This window comes from Haemaphysalis longicornis, unplaced genomic scaffold, assembly GCF_048455015.1.
Source record: "Haemaphysalis longicornis isolate Haplotype H1 unplaced genomic scaffold, Haemaphysalis longicornis Haplotype H1 scaffold_10, whole genome shotgun sequence".
Classification (NCBI taxonomy): Eukaryota; Metazoa; Arthropoda; class Arachnida; order Ixodida; family Ixodidae; genus Haemaphysalis; species Haemaphysalis longicornis.
In genome coordinates this window covers 1,092,264-1,106,129 of record NW_027526204.1, presented here as the reverse complement: position 1 = coordinate 1,106,129, position 13,866 = coordinate 1,092,264, and positions in this window count along the sequence as shown.

Sequence of the window (13,866 nt, the reverse complement as noted above, 5' to 3'; positions counted from 1 at the left end):
CAAATAAATAGGGACAGAGGCCTGTTTCGTCAAGTGAACTTTGCTTAGTGCAGTTAGTAGCCACCAGATGATCGCATCCTACATCAAATAAATAGGGACGCAGGCCTGTTTCGTCAAGTGCACTTTGCTCAGTGCTGTGAGTAGCCGCCAGATGATCGCATCCTACATCAAATAAATAGGAACTCAGGCGTGTTTAGTCAAGTGAACTTTGCTCAGTGCTGTGAGTAGCCGCCAGATGATCGCATCCTACATCAAATAAATAGGGACTCAGGCGAGTTTAGTCAAGTGAAATTTGCTCAGTGCTGTGAGTAGCCGCCAGATGATCGCATCCTACATCAAATAAATAGGGACGCAGGCCTGTTTCGTCAAGTGCACTTTGCTCAGTGCTGTGAGTAGCCGCCAGATGATCGCATCCTACATCAAATAAATAGGAACTCAGGCGTGTTTAGTCAAGTGAACTTTGCTCAGTGCTGTGAGTAGCCGCCAGATGATCGCATCCTACATCAAATAAATAGGGACTCAGGCGAGTTTAGTCAAGTGAACTTTGCTCAGTGCTGTGAGTAGCCGCCAGATGATCGCATCCTACATCAAATAAATAGGGACGCAGGCGTGTTTCGTCACGTGCACTTTGCTCAGTGCTGTGAGTAGCCGCCAGATGATCGCATCCTACATAAATGAATAGGGACTCAGGCGTGTTTAGTCAAGTGAACTTTGCTCAGTGCTGTGAGTAGCCGCCAGATGATCGCATCCTACATCAAATAAATATTGAGTCAGGCGTGTTTCGTCAAGTGAACTTTGCTGAGTGCTGTGAGTAGCCCCTAGATGATCGCATCCTACATCAAATAAATAGGGACTCAGCCGTGTTTAGTCAAGTGAACTTTGCTCAGTGCTGTTAGTAGCCGCCAGATGATGGCGTCCTACTTAAAATAAATGGGGACGCAGGCATGTTTCGTCAAGTGATCTCTGCTCAGTGCTGTGAGTAGCTGCCAGATGATCGCATCCTACATCAAATAAATAGGGTCTCAGGCATGTTTAGTCAAGTGAACTTTGCTCAGTGCTGTGAGTAGCCACCAGATGATCGCATCCTACATCAAATAGATAGGGAATCGGGCCTGTTTTGTCAAGTGAACTTTGCTCAGTGCTGTGAGTATCCCCCAGATCGCATCCTACATCAAATAAATAGGGACTCAGGCGTGTTTATTCAAGTGAACTTTGCTCAGTGCTGTGAGTAGCCGCCAGATGATCGCATCTTACATCAAATAAATAGGAACTCAGGCGTGTTTAGTCAAGTGAACTTTGCTCAGTGCTGTGAGTAGCCGCCAGATGATCGCATCCTACATCAAATAAATAGGGACTCAGGCGAGTTTAGTCAAGTGAACTTTGCTCAGTGCTGTGAGTAGCCGCCAGATGATCGCATCCTACATCAAATAAATAGGGACGCAGGCCTGTTTCGTCAAGTGCACTTTGCTCAGTGCTGTGAGCAGCCGCCAGATGATCGCATCCTACATCAAATAAATAGGGACTCAGGCGTGTTTAGTCAAGTGAACTTTGCTCAGTGCTGTGAGTAGCCGCCAGATGATCGCATCCTACATCAAATATATAGGGAGTCAGGCCTTTTTCGTCAAGTGAACTTTGCTCAGTGCTGTGAGTAGCCCCTAGATGATCGCATCCTACACCAAATAAATAGGTACTCAGGCGTGTTTAGCCAAGTGAACTTTGCTCAGTGCTGTGAGTAGCCGCCAGATGATCGCATCCTACATCAAATAGATAGGCACTCAGGCCTGTTTCGTCAAGTGAACTTTGCTGAGTGCTGTTAGTAGCCGCCAGATGATGGCGTGCTACATAAAATAAATGGGGACGCAGGCATGTTTCGTCAAGTGATCGTTGCTCAGTGCTGGCTGTGAGTAGCCGCCAGATGATCGCATCTTACATCAAATAAATAGGGACGCAGGCCCGTTTCGTCAAGTGAATTTTGCTCAGTGCTGTGAGTAGCCGCCAGATGATCGTATCCTACATAAATAAATAGGGACTTAGGCGTGTTTAGTCAAGTGAACTTTGCTCAGTGCTGTGAGTAGCCGCCAGATGATCGCATCCTACATCAAATAAATAGGCACTGAGGCGTGTTTACTCAAGTAAACTTTGGTCAGTGCTGTGAGTAGCCGCCAGATGATCGTATCCTACATAAATAAATAGGTACTCAGGCGTGTTTAGTCAAGTGAACTTTGCTCAGTGCTGTGAGTAGCCACCAGATGATCGCATCCTACATCAAATAGATAGGGACTCGGGCCTGTTTCGTCAAGTGAACTTTGCTCAGTGCTGTTAGTAGCCGCCAGATGATGGCGTCCTACATGAAATAAATGGGGACGCAGGCATGTTTCGTCAAGTGATCTTTGCTCAGTGCTGTGAGTAGCCGCCAGATGATCGCATCTTATATCAAATATATATGCACGCAGGCCCGTTTCGTCAAGTGAATTTTGCTCCGTGCTGTGAGTAGCCGCAAGGTGATCACATCCTACATCAAATAAAAAGGGATGCAGGCCTGTTTCGTCAAGTGCACTTTGCTCAGTGCTGTGAGTAGCCGCCAGATGATCGCATCCTACATCAAATAATAGGGACTCAGGCCTGTTTCGTCAAGTGAACTTTGCTCAGTGCTGTGAGTAGCCCCTAGATGATCGCATCCTACATCAAATAAATAGGGACTCAGGAGTGTTTAGTGAAGTGAACTTTGCTCAGTGCTGTGAGTAGCCGCCATATGATCGCATCCTACATAAAATAAATGGGGACGCAGGCATGTTTCGTCAAGTGAACTTTGCTCAGTGCTGTGAGTAGCCGCCAGATGATCGCATCCTACATCAAATAAATAGGGACTCAGGCGTGTTTAGTCAAGTGCACTTTGCTCAGTGCTTTGAGCAGCCGCCAGATGATCGCATCCTACATCAAATAAATAGGGACTTAGGCGTGTTTAGTCAAGTGAACTTTGCTCAGTGCTGTGAGTAGCCGCCAGATGATCGCATCCTACATCAAATAAATAGGCACTGAGGCGTGTTTAGTCAAGTGAACTTTGCTCAGTGCTGTTCGTAGTCGCCAGATCATCACATCCTACATCAAATAAATAGGGACAGAGGCCTGTTTCATCAAGTGAACTTTGCTTAGTGCAGTTAGTAGCCGCCAGATGATCGCATCCTACATCAAATAAATAGGGACGCAGGCCTGTTTCGTCAAGTGCACTTTGCTCAGTGCTGTGAGTAGCCGCCAGATGATCGCATCCTACATCAAATAAATAGGAACTCAGGCGTGTTTAGTCAAGTGAACTTTGCTCAGTGCTGTGAGTAGCCGCCAGATGATCGCATCCTACATCAAATAAATAGGGACTCAGGCGAGTTTAGTCAAGTGAACTTTGCTCAGTGCTGTGAGTAGCCGCCAGATGATCGCATCCTACATCAAATAAATAGGTACGCAGGCGTGTTTCGTCACGTGCACTTTGCTCAGTGCTGTGAGTAGCCGCCAGATCATCGCATCCTACATAAATGAATAGGGACTCAGGCGTGTTTAGTCAAGTGAACTTTGCTCAGTGCTGTGAGTAGCCGCCAGATGATCGCATCCTACATCAAATAAATAGGGAGTCAGGCGTGTTTCGTCAAGTGAACTTTGCTGAGTGCTGTGAGTAGCCCCTAGATGATCGCATCCTACATCAAATAAATAGGGACTCAGCCGTGTTTAGTCAAGTGAACTTTGCTCAGTGCTGTTAGTAGCCGCCAGATGATGGCGTCCTACTTAAAATAAATGGGGACGCAGGCATGTTTCGTCAAGTGATCTCTGCTCAGTGCTGTGAGTAGCTGCCAGATGATCGCATCCTACATCAAATAAATAGGGTCTCAGGCATGTTTATTCAAGTGAACTTTGCTCAGTGCTGTGAGTAGCCACCAGATGATCGCATCCTACATCAAATAGATAGGGACTCGGGCCTGTTTTGTCAAGTGAACTTTGCTCAGTGCTGTGAGTATCCCCCAGATCGCATCCTACATCAAATAAATAGGGACTCAGGCGTGTTTATTCAAGTGAACTTTGCTCAGTGCTGTGAGTAGCCGCCAGATGATCGCATCTTACATCAAATAAATAGGAACTCAGGCGTGTTTAGTCAAGTGAACTTTGCTCAGTGCTGTGAGTAGCCGCCAGATGATCGCATCCTACATCAAATAAATAGGGACTCAGGCGAGTTTAGTCAAGTGAACTTTGCTCAGTGCTGTGAGTAGCCGCCAGATGATCGCATCCTACATCAAATAAATAGGGACGCAGGCCTGTTTCGTCAAGTGCACTTTGCTCAGTGCTGTGAGCAGCCGCCAGATGATCGCATCCTACATCAAATAAATAGGGACTCAGGCGTGTTTAGTCAAGTGAACTTTGCTCAGTGCTGTGAGTAGCCGCCAGATGATCGCATCCTACATCAAATATATAGGGAGTCAGGCCTTTTTCGTCAAGTGAACTTTGCTCAGTGCTCTGAGTAGCCCCTAGATGATCGCATCCTACATCAAATAAATAGGTACTCAGGCGTGTTTAGTCAAGTGAACTTTGCTCAGTGCTGTGAGTAGCCGCCAGATGATCGCATCCTACATCAAATAGATAGGCACTCAGGCCTGTTTCGTCAAGTGAACTTTGCTGAGTGCTGTTAGTAGCCGCCAGATGATGGCGTGCTACATAAAATAAATGGGGACGCAGGCATGTTTCGTCAAGTGATCGTTGCTCAGTGCTGGCTGTGAGTAGCCGCCAGATGATCGCATCGTACATCAAATAAATAGGGACGCAGGCCCGTTTCGTCAAGTGAATTTTGCTCAGTGCTGTGAGTAGCCGCCAGATGATCGCATCCTACATCAAATAAATAGGGACTCAGGCGTGTTTAGTCAATTAAACTTTGCTCAGTGCTGTGAGTAGCCGCCAGATGATCGCATCCTACATCAAATAAATAGGGACGCAGGCGTGTTTCGTCACGTGCACTTTGCTCAGTGCTGTGAGTAGCCGCCAGATGATCGTATCCTACATAAATAAATAGGGACTTAGGCGTGTTTAGTCAAGTGAACTTTGCTCAGTGCTGTGAGTAGCCGCCAGATGATCGCATCCTACATCAAATAAATAGGCACTGAGGCGTGTTTACTCAAGTAAACTTTGCTCATTGCTGTGAGTAGCTGCCAGGTGATCGCATCCTATATCAAATAGATAGGGACTCGGGCCTGTTTGTCAAGTGAACTTTGCTCAGTGCTGTTAGTAGCCGCCAGATGATGGCGTCCTACATAAAATAAATGGTGACGCAGGCTTGTTTCGTCAAGTGATCTTTGCTCAGTGCTGTGAGTAGCCCCCAGATCGCATGCGACATCAAATAAATAGGGACGGAGGCCTGTTTCGTCAAGTGAACTTTGCTCAGTGCTGTGAGTAGCCCCCAGATGATCGCATCCTACATCAAATAAATAGGGACGCAGGCCTGTTTCGTCAAGTGCACTTTGCTCAGTGCTGTGAGTAGCCGCCAGATGATCGCATCTTAGATCAAATAAATAGGAACTCAGGCGTGTTTAGTCAAGTGAACTTTGCTCAGTGCTGTGAGTAGCCGCCAGATGATCGCATCCTACATCAAATAAATAGGGACTCAGGCGAGTTTAGTCAACTGAACTTTGCTCAGTGCTGTGAGTAGCCGCCAGATGATCGCATCCTACTTCAAATAAATAGGGACGCAGGCCCGTTTCGTCAAGTGAACTTTGCTCAGTGCTGTGAGCAGCCGCCAGATGATCGCATCCTACATCAAATAAATAGGGACTCAGGCGTCTTTAGTCAAGTGAACTTTGCTCAGTGCTGTGAGTAGCCGCCAGATGATCGCATCCTACATCAAATAGATAGGCACTCAGGCCTGTTTCGTCAAGTGAACTTTTCTCAGTGCTGTGTGTAGCCGCCAGATGAGCGCATCCTACATAAAATAAATGGGGACGCAGGCATGTTTCGTCACGTGATCTTTGCTCAGGGCTGGCTGTGAGTAGCCGCCAGATGATCGCATCTTACATCAAATAAATAGGGATGCAGGCCCGTTTTGTCAAGTGAATATTGCTCAGTGCTGTGAGTAGCCGCCAGATGATCGCATCCTACATCAAAAAAATAGGGACTCAGGCGTGTTTAGTCAATTGAACTTTGCTCAGTGCTGTGAGTAGCCGCCAGATGATCGCATCCTACATCAAATAAATGACTCAGGCCTGTTTCGTCAAGTGCACTTTGCTCAGTGCTGTGAGTAGCCGCCAGATGATCGCATCCTACATCAAATGAATGGGGACGCAGGCATGTTTCGTCAAGTGATCTCTGCTCAGTGCTGTGAGTAGCTGCTAGATGATCGCATCCTACATCAAATAAATAGGGACTCAGGCGTGTTTAGTCAAGTGAACTTTGCTCAGTGCTGTGAGTAGCCACCAGATGATCGCATCCTACATCAAAAAGATAGGCACTCAGGCCTGTTTCGTCAAGTGAACTTTGCTCAGTGCTGTTCGTAGTCGCCAGATCATCACATCCTACATCAAATAAATTGGGACAGAGGCCTGTTTCATCAAGTGAACTTTGCTTAGTGCAGTGAGTAGCCGCCAGATGATCGCATCCTACATCAAATAAATAGGGACGCAGGCCTGTTTCGTCAAGTGCACTTTGCTCAGTGCTGTGAGTAGCCGCCAGATGATCGCATCCTACATCAAATAAATAGGAACTCAGGCGTGTTTAGTCAAGTGAACTTTGCTCAGTGCTGTGAGTAGCCGCCAGATGATCGCATCCTACATCAAATAAATAGGGACTCAGGCGAGTTTAGTCAAGTGAACTTTGCTCAGTGCTGTGAGTAGCCGCCAGATGATCGCATCCTACATCAAATAAATAGGGACGCAGGCGTGTTTCGTCACGTGCACTTTGCTCAGTGCTGTGAGTAGCCGCCAGATGATCGCATCCTACATCAAATGAATAGGGACTCAGGCGTGTTTAGTCAAGTGAACTTTGCTCAGTGCTGTGAGTAGCCGCCAGATGATCGCATCCTACATCAAATAAATAGGGAGTCAGGCGTGTTTCGTCAAGTGAACTTTGCTGAGTGCTGTGAGTAGCCGCCATATGATCGCATCCTACATAAAATAAATGGGGACGCAGGCATGTTTCGTCAAGTGATCTTTGCTCAGTGCTGGCTGTGAGTAGCCGCCAGATGATCGCATCTTACATCAAATAAATAGGGACGCAGGCCCGTTTCGTCAAGTGAATTTTGCTCAGTGCTGTGAGTAGCCGCCAGATGATCGCATCCTACATCAAATAAATAGGGACTCAGGCGTGTTTAGTCAAGTGCACTTTGCTCAGTGCTTTGAGTAGCCGCCAGATGATCGCATCCTACATCAAATAAATAGGGACTTAGGCGCCTACATCAAATAAATAGGCACTGAGGCGGGTTTAGTCAAGTGAACTTTGCTCAGTGCTGTGAGTAGCCGCAGATGATCGCATCCTACATCAAAAAGATAGGCACTCAGGCCTGTTTCGTCAAGTGAACTTTGCTCAGTGCTGTTCGTAGTCGCCAGATCATCACATCCTACATCAAATAAATAGGGACAGAGGCCTGTTTCATCAAGTGAACTTTGCTTAGTGCAGTGAGTAGCCGCCAGATGATCGCATCCTACATCAAATAAATAGGGACGCAGGCCTGTTTCGTCAAGTGCACTTTGCTCAGTGCTGTGAGTAGCCGCCAGATGATCGCATCCTACATCAAATAAATAGGAACTCAGGCGTGTTTAGTCAAGTGAACTTTGCTCAGTGCTGTGAGTAGCCGCCAGATGATCGCATCCTACATCAAATAAATAGGGACTCAGGCGAGTTTAGTCAAGTGAACTTTGCTCAGTGCTGTGAGTAGCCGCCAGATGATCGCATCCTACATCAAATAAATAGGGACGCAGGCGTGTTTCGTCACGTGCACTTTGCTCAGTGCTGTGAGTAGCCGCCAGATGATCGCATCCTACATCAAATGAATAGGGACTCAGGCGTGTTTAGTCAAGTGAACTTTGCTCAGTGCTGTGAGTAGCCGCCAGATGATCGCATCCTACATCAAATAAATAGGGAGTCAGGCGTGTTTCGTCAAGTGAACTTTGCTGAGTACTGTGAGTAGCCCCTAGATGATCGCATCCTACATCAAATAAATAGGGACTCAGGCGTGTTTAGTCAAGTGAACTTTGCTCAGTGCTGTTAGTAGCCGCCAGATGATGGCGTCCTACTTAAAATAAATGGGGACGCAGGCATGTTTCGTCAAGTGATCTCTGCTCAGTGCTGTGAGTAGCTGCCAGATGATCGCATCCTACATCAAATAAATAGGGTCTCAGGCATGTTTAGTCAAGTGAACTTTGCTCAGTGCTGTGAGTAGCCACCAGATGATCGCATCCTACATCAAATAATAGGGACTCAGGCCTGTTTCGTCAAGTGAACTTTGCTCAGTGCTGTGAGTAGCCCCTAGATGATCGCATCCTACATCAAATAAATAGGGACTCAGGCGTGTTTAGTGAAGCGAACTTTGCTCAGTGCTGTGAGTAGCCGCCATATGATCGCATCCTACATAAAATAAATGGGGACGCAGGCATGTTTCGTCAAGTGATCTTTGCTCAGTGCTGGCTGTGAGTAGCCGCCAGATGATCGCATCTTACATCATATAAATAGGGACGCAGGCCCGTTTCGTCAAGTGAATTTTGCTCAGTGCTGTGAGTAGCCGCCAGATGATCGCATCCTACATCAAATAAATAGGGACTCAGGCGTGTTTAGTCAAGTGCACTTTGCTCAGTGCTTTGAGTAGCCGCCAGATGATCGCATCCTACATCAAATAAATAGGGACTTAGGCGTGTTTAGTCAAGTGAACTTTGCTCAGTGCTGTGAGTAGCCGCCAGATGATCGCATCCTACATCAAATAAATAGGCACTGAGGCGTGTTTAGTCAAGTGAACTTTGCTCAGTGCTGTGAGTAGCCGCAGATGATCGCATCCGACATCAAAAAGATAGGCACTCAGGCCTGTTTCGTCAAGTGAACTTTGCTCAGTGCTGTTCGTAGTCGCCAGATCATCACATCCTACATCAAATAAATAGGGACAGAGGCCTGTTTCATCAAGTGAACTTTGCTTAGTGCAGTGAGTAGCCGACAGATGATCGCATCCTACATCAAATAAATAGGGACAGAGGCCTGTTTCGTCAAGTGCACTTTGCTCAGTGCTGTGAGTAGCCGCCAGATGATCGCATCCTACATCAAATAAATAGGAACTCAGGCGTGTTTAGTCAAGTGAACTTTGCTCAGTGCTGTGAGTAGCCGCCAGATGATCGCATCCTACATCAAATAAATAGGGAGTCAGGCGTGTTTCGTCAAGTGAACTTTGCTGAGTGCTGTGAGTAGCCCCTAGATGATCGCATCCTACATCAAATAAATTGGGACTCAGGCGTGTTTAGTCAAGTGAACTTTGCTCAGTGCTGTTAGTAGCCGCCAGATGATGGCGTCCTACTTAAAATAAAGGGGGACGCAGGCATGTTTCGTCAAGTGATCTCTGCTCAGTGCTGTGAGTAGCTGCCAGATGATCGCATCCTACATCAAATAAATAGGGACTCAGGCATGTTTAGTCAAGTGAACTTTGCTCAGTGCTGTGAGTAGCCACCAGATGATCGCATCCTACATCAAATAGATAGGGACTCGGGCTTGTTTCGTCAAGTGAACTTCGCTCAGTGCTGTTAGTAGCCGCCAGATGATGGCGTCCTACATGAAATAAATGGGGACGCAGGCATGTTTCGTCAAGTGATCTTTGCTCAGTGCTGTGAGTAGCCGCCAGATGATCACATCTTATATCAAATAAATATGCACGCAGGCCCGTTTCGTCAAGTGAATTTTGCTCCGTGCTGTGAGTAGCCGCAAGATGATCACATCCTACATCAAATAAATAGGGACGCAGGCCTATTTCGTCAAGTGCACTTTGCTCAGTGCTGTGAGTAGCCACCAGATGATCGCATCCTATATCAAATAATAGGGACTCAGGGGTGTTTAGTCAAGTGAACTTTGCTCAATGCTGTGAGTAGCCGCCAGATGATCGCATCCTACATCAAATAAAGAGGGTCTCAGGCCTGTTTCGTCAAGTGAACTTTGCTCAGTGCTGTGAGTAGCCCCCAGATCGCATCCTACATCAAATAAATAGGGACTCAGGCGTGTTTATTCAAGTGAACTTTGCTCAGTGCTGTGAGTAGCCGCCAGATGATTGCATCTTACATCAAATAAATAGGAACTCAGGCGTGTTTAGTCTAGTGAACTTTGCTCAGTGCTGTGAGTAGCCGCCAGATGATCGCATCCTACATCAAATAAATAGGGACTCAGGCGAGTTTAGTCAAGTGAACTTTGCTCAGTGCTGTGAGTAGCCGCCAGATGATCGCATCCTACATCAAATAAATAGGGACGCAGGCCCGTTTCGTCAAGTGCACTTTGCTCAGTGCTGTGAGCAGCCGCCAGATGATCGCATCCTACATCAAATAAATAGGGACTCAGGCATGTTTAGTCAAGTGAACTTTGCTCAGTGCTGTGAGTAGCCCCCAGATGATCGCATCCTACATCAAATATATAGGGAGTCAGGCCTGTTTCGTCAAGTGAACTTTGCTCAGTGCTGTGAGTAGCCCCTAGATGATCGCATCCTACATCAAATAAATAGGTACTCAGGCGTGTTTAGTCAAGTGAACTTTGCTCAGTGCTGTGAGTAGCCGCCAGATGATCGCATCCTACATCAAATAGATAGGCACTCAGGCCTGTTTCGTCAAGTGAACTTTGCTGAGTGCTGTTAGTAGCCGCCAGATGATGGCGTCCTACATAAAATAAATGGGGACGCAGGCATGTTTCGTCAAGTGATCTTTGCTCAGTGCTGGCTGTGAGTAGCCGCCAGATGATCGCATCTTACATCAAATAAATAGGGACGCAGGCCCGTTTCGTCAAGTGAACTTTGCTCAGTGCTGTGAGTAGCCGCCAGATGATCGCATCCTACATCAAATAAATAGGGACTCAGGCGTGTTTCGTCAAGTGCACTTTGCTCATTGCTGTGAGTAGCCGCCAGATGATCGTATCCCTCATCAAATAAATAGGGACTTAGGCATGTTTAGTCAAGTGAACTTTGCTCAGTGCTGTGAGTAGCCGCCAGATGATCGCATCCTACATCAAATAAATAGGCACTGAGGCGTGTTTACTCAAGTAAACTTTGCTCATTGCTGTGAGTAGCTCCCAGGTGATCGCATCCTATATCAAATAGATAGGGACTCGGGCCTGTTTCGTCAAGTGAACTTTGCTCAGTGCTGTTAGTAGCCGCCAGATGATGGCGTCCTACATAAAATAAATGGTGACGCAGGCATGTTTCGTCAAGTGATCTTTGCTCAGTGCTGTGAGTAGCCCCCAGATCGCATGCGACATCAAATAAATAGGGACGGAGGCCTGTTTCGTCAAGTGAACTTTGCTCAGTGCTGTGAGTAGCCCCCAGATGATCGCATCCTACATGAAATAAGTAGGGACTCAGGCCTGTTTCGTCAAGTGAACTTTGCTCAGTGCTTTGTGTAGCCGCCAGATGATCGCATCCTACATTAAATAAATGGGGACGCAGGCATGTTTCGTCAAGTGATCTTTGCTCAGTGCTGGCTGTGAGTAGCCGCCAGATGATCGCATCTTACATCAAATAAATAGGGACGCAGGCCCGTTTCGTCAAGTGAATTTTGCTCAGTGCTGTGAGTAGCCACCAGATGATCGCCTCCTACATCAAATAAATAGGGACTCAGGCGTGTTTAGTCAATTGAACTTTGCTCAGTGCTGTGAGTAGCCGCCAGATGATCGCATCCTACATCAAATAAATAGGGACTCAGGCCTGTTTCGTCAAGTGCACTTTGCTCAGTGCTTTGAGTAGCCGCCAGATGATCGCATCCTACATCAAATAAATAGGGACTGAGGCGTGTTTAGTCAAGGGAACTTTGCTCAGTGCTGTGAGTAGCCGCCAGATGATCGCATCCTACATCAAAAAGATAGGCACTCAGGCCTGTTTCGTCAAGTGAACTTTGCTCAGTGCTGTTCGTAGTCGCCAGATCATCACATCCTACATCAAATAAATAGGGACAGAGGCCTGTTTCATCAAGTGAACTTTGCTTAGTGCAGTGAGTAGCCGCCAGATGATCGCATCCTACATCAAATAAATAGGGACGCAGGCCTGTTTCGTCAAGTGCACTTTGCTCAGTGCTGTGAGTAGCCGCCAGGTGATCGCATCCTACATCAAATAAATAGGAACTCAGGCATGTTTAGTCAAGTGAACTTTGCTCAGTGCTGTGAGTAGCCGCCAGATGATCGCATCCTACATCAAATAAATAGGGACTCAGGCGAGTTTAGTCAAGTGAACTTTGCTCAGTGCTGTTAGTAGCCGCCAGATGATCGCATCCTACATCAAATAAATAGGGACGCAGGCGTGTTTCGTCACGTCCACTTTGCTCAGTGCTGTGAGTAGCCGCCAGATGATCGCATCCTACATTAAATTAATAGGGACTCAGGCGTGTTTAGTCAAGTGAACTTTTCTCAGTGCTGTGAGTAGCCGCCAGATGATCGCATCCTACATCAAATAAATAGGGAGTCAGGCGTGTTTCGTCAAGTGAACTTTGCTGAGTGCTGTGAGTAGCCCCTAGATGATCGCATCCTACATCAAATAAATAGGGACTCAGGCGTGTTTAGTCAAGTGAACTTTGCTCAGTGCTGTTAGTAGCCGCCAGATGATGGCGTCCTACTTAAAATAAATGGGGACGCAGGCATGTTTCGTCAAGTGATCTCTGCTCAGTGCTGTGAGTAGCTGCCAGATGATTGCATCCTACACCAAATAAATAGGGACTCAGGCGTGTTTAGTCAAGTGAAGTTTGCTCAGTGCTGTGAGTAGCCACCAGATGATCGCACCCTACATCAAATAGATAGGGACTCGGGCCTGTTTCGTCAAGTGAAATTTGCTCAGTGCTGTTAGTAGCCGCCAGATGATGGCGTCCTACATGAAATAAATGGGGACGCAGGCATGTTTCGTCAAGTGATCTTTGCTCAGTGCTGGCTGTGAGTAGCCGCCAGATGATCGCATCTTACACCAAATAAATAGGGACGCAGGCCCGTTTCGTCAAGTGAATTTTGCTCAGTGCTGTGAGTAGCCGCCAGATGATCGCATACTACATCAAATAAATAGGGACTCAGGCGTGTTTAGTCAAGTGCACTTTGCTCAGTGCTTTGAGCAGCCGCCAGATGATCGCATCCTACATCAAATAAATAGGGACTTAGGCGTGTTTAGTCAAGTGAACTTTGCTCAGTGCTGTGAGTAGCCGCCAGATTATCGCATCCTACATCAAATAAATAGGCACTGAGGCGTGTTTAGTCAAGTGAACTTTGCTCAGTGCTGTGAGTAGCCGCAGATGATCGCATCCTACATCAAAAAGATAGGCACTCAGGCCTGTTTCGTCAAGTGAACTTTGCTCAGTGCTGTTCGTAGTCGCCAGATCATCACATCCTACATCAAATAAATAGGGACAGAGGCCTGTTTCATCAAGTGAACTTTGCTTAGTGCAGTGAGTAGCCGCCAGATGATCGCATCCTACATCAAATAAATAGGGACGCAGGCCTGTTTCGTCAAGTGCACTTTGCTCAGTGCTGTGAGTAGCCGCCAGATGATCGCATCCTACATCAAATAAATAGGAACTCAGGCGTGTTTAGTCAAGTGAACTTTGCTCAGTGCTGTGAGTAGCCGCCAGATGATCGCATCCTACATCAAATTAATAGGGACTCAGGCGAGTTTAGTCAAGTGAACTTTGCTCAGTGCTGTGAGTA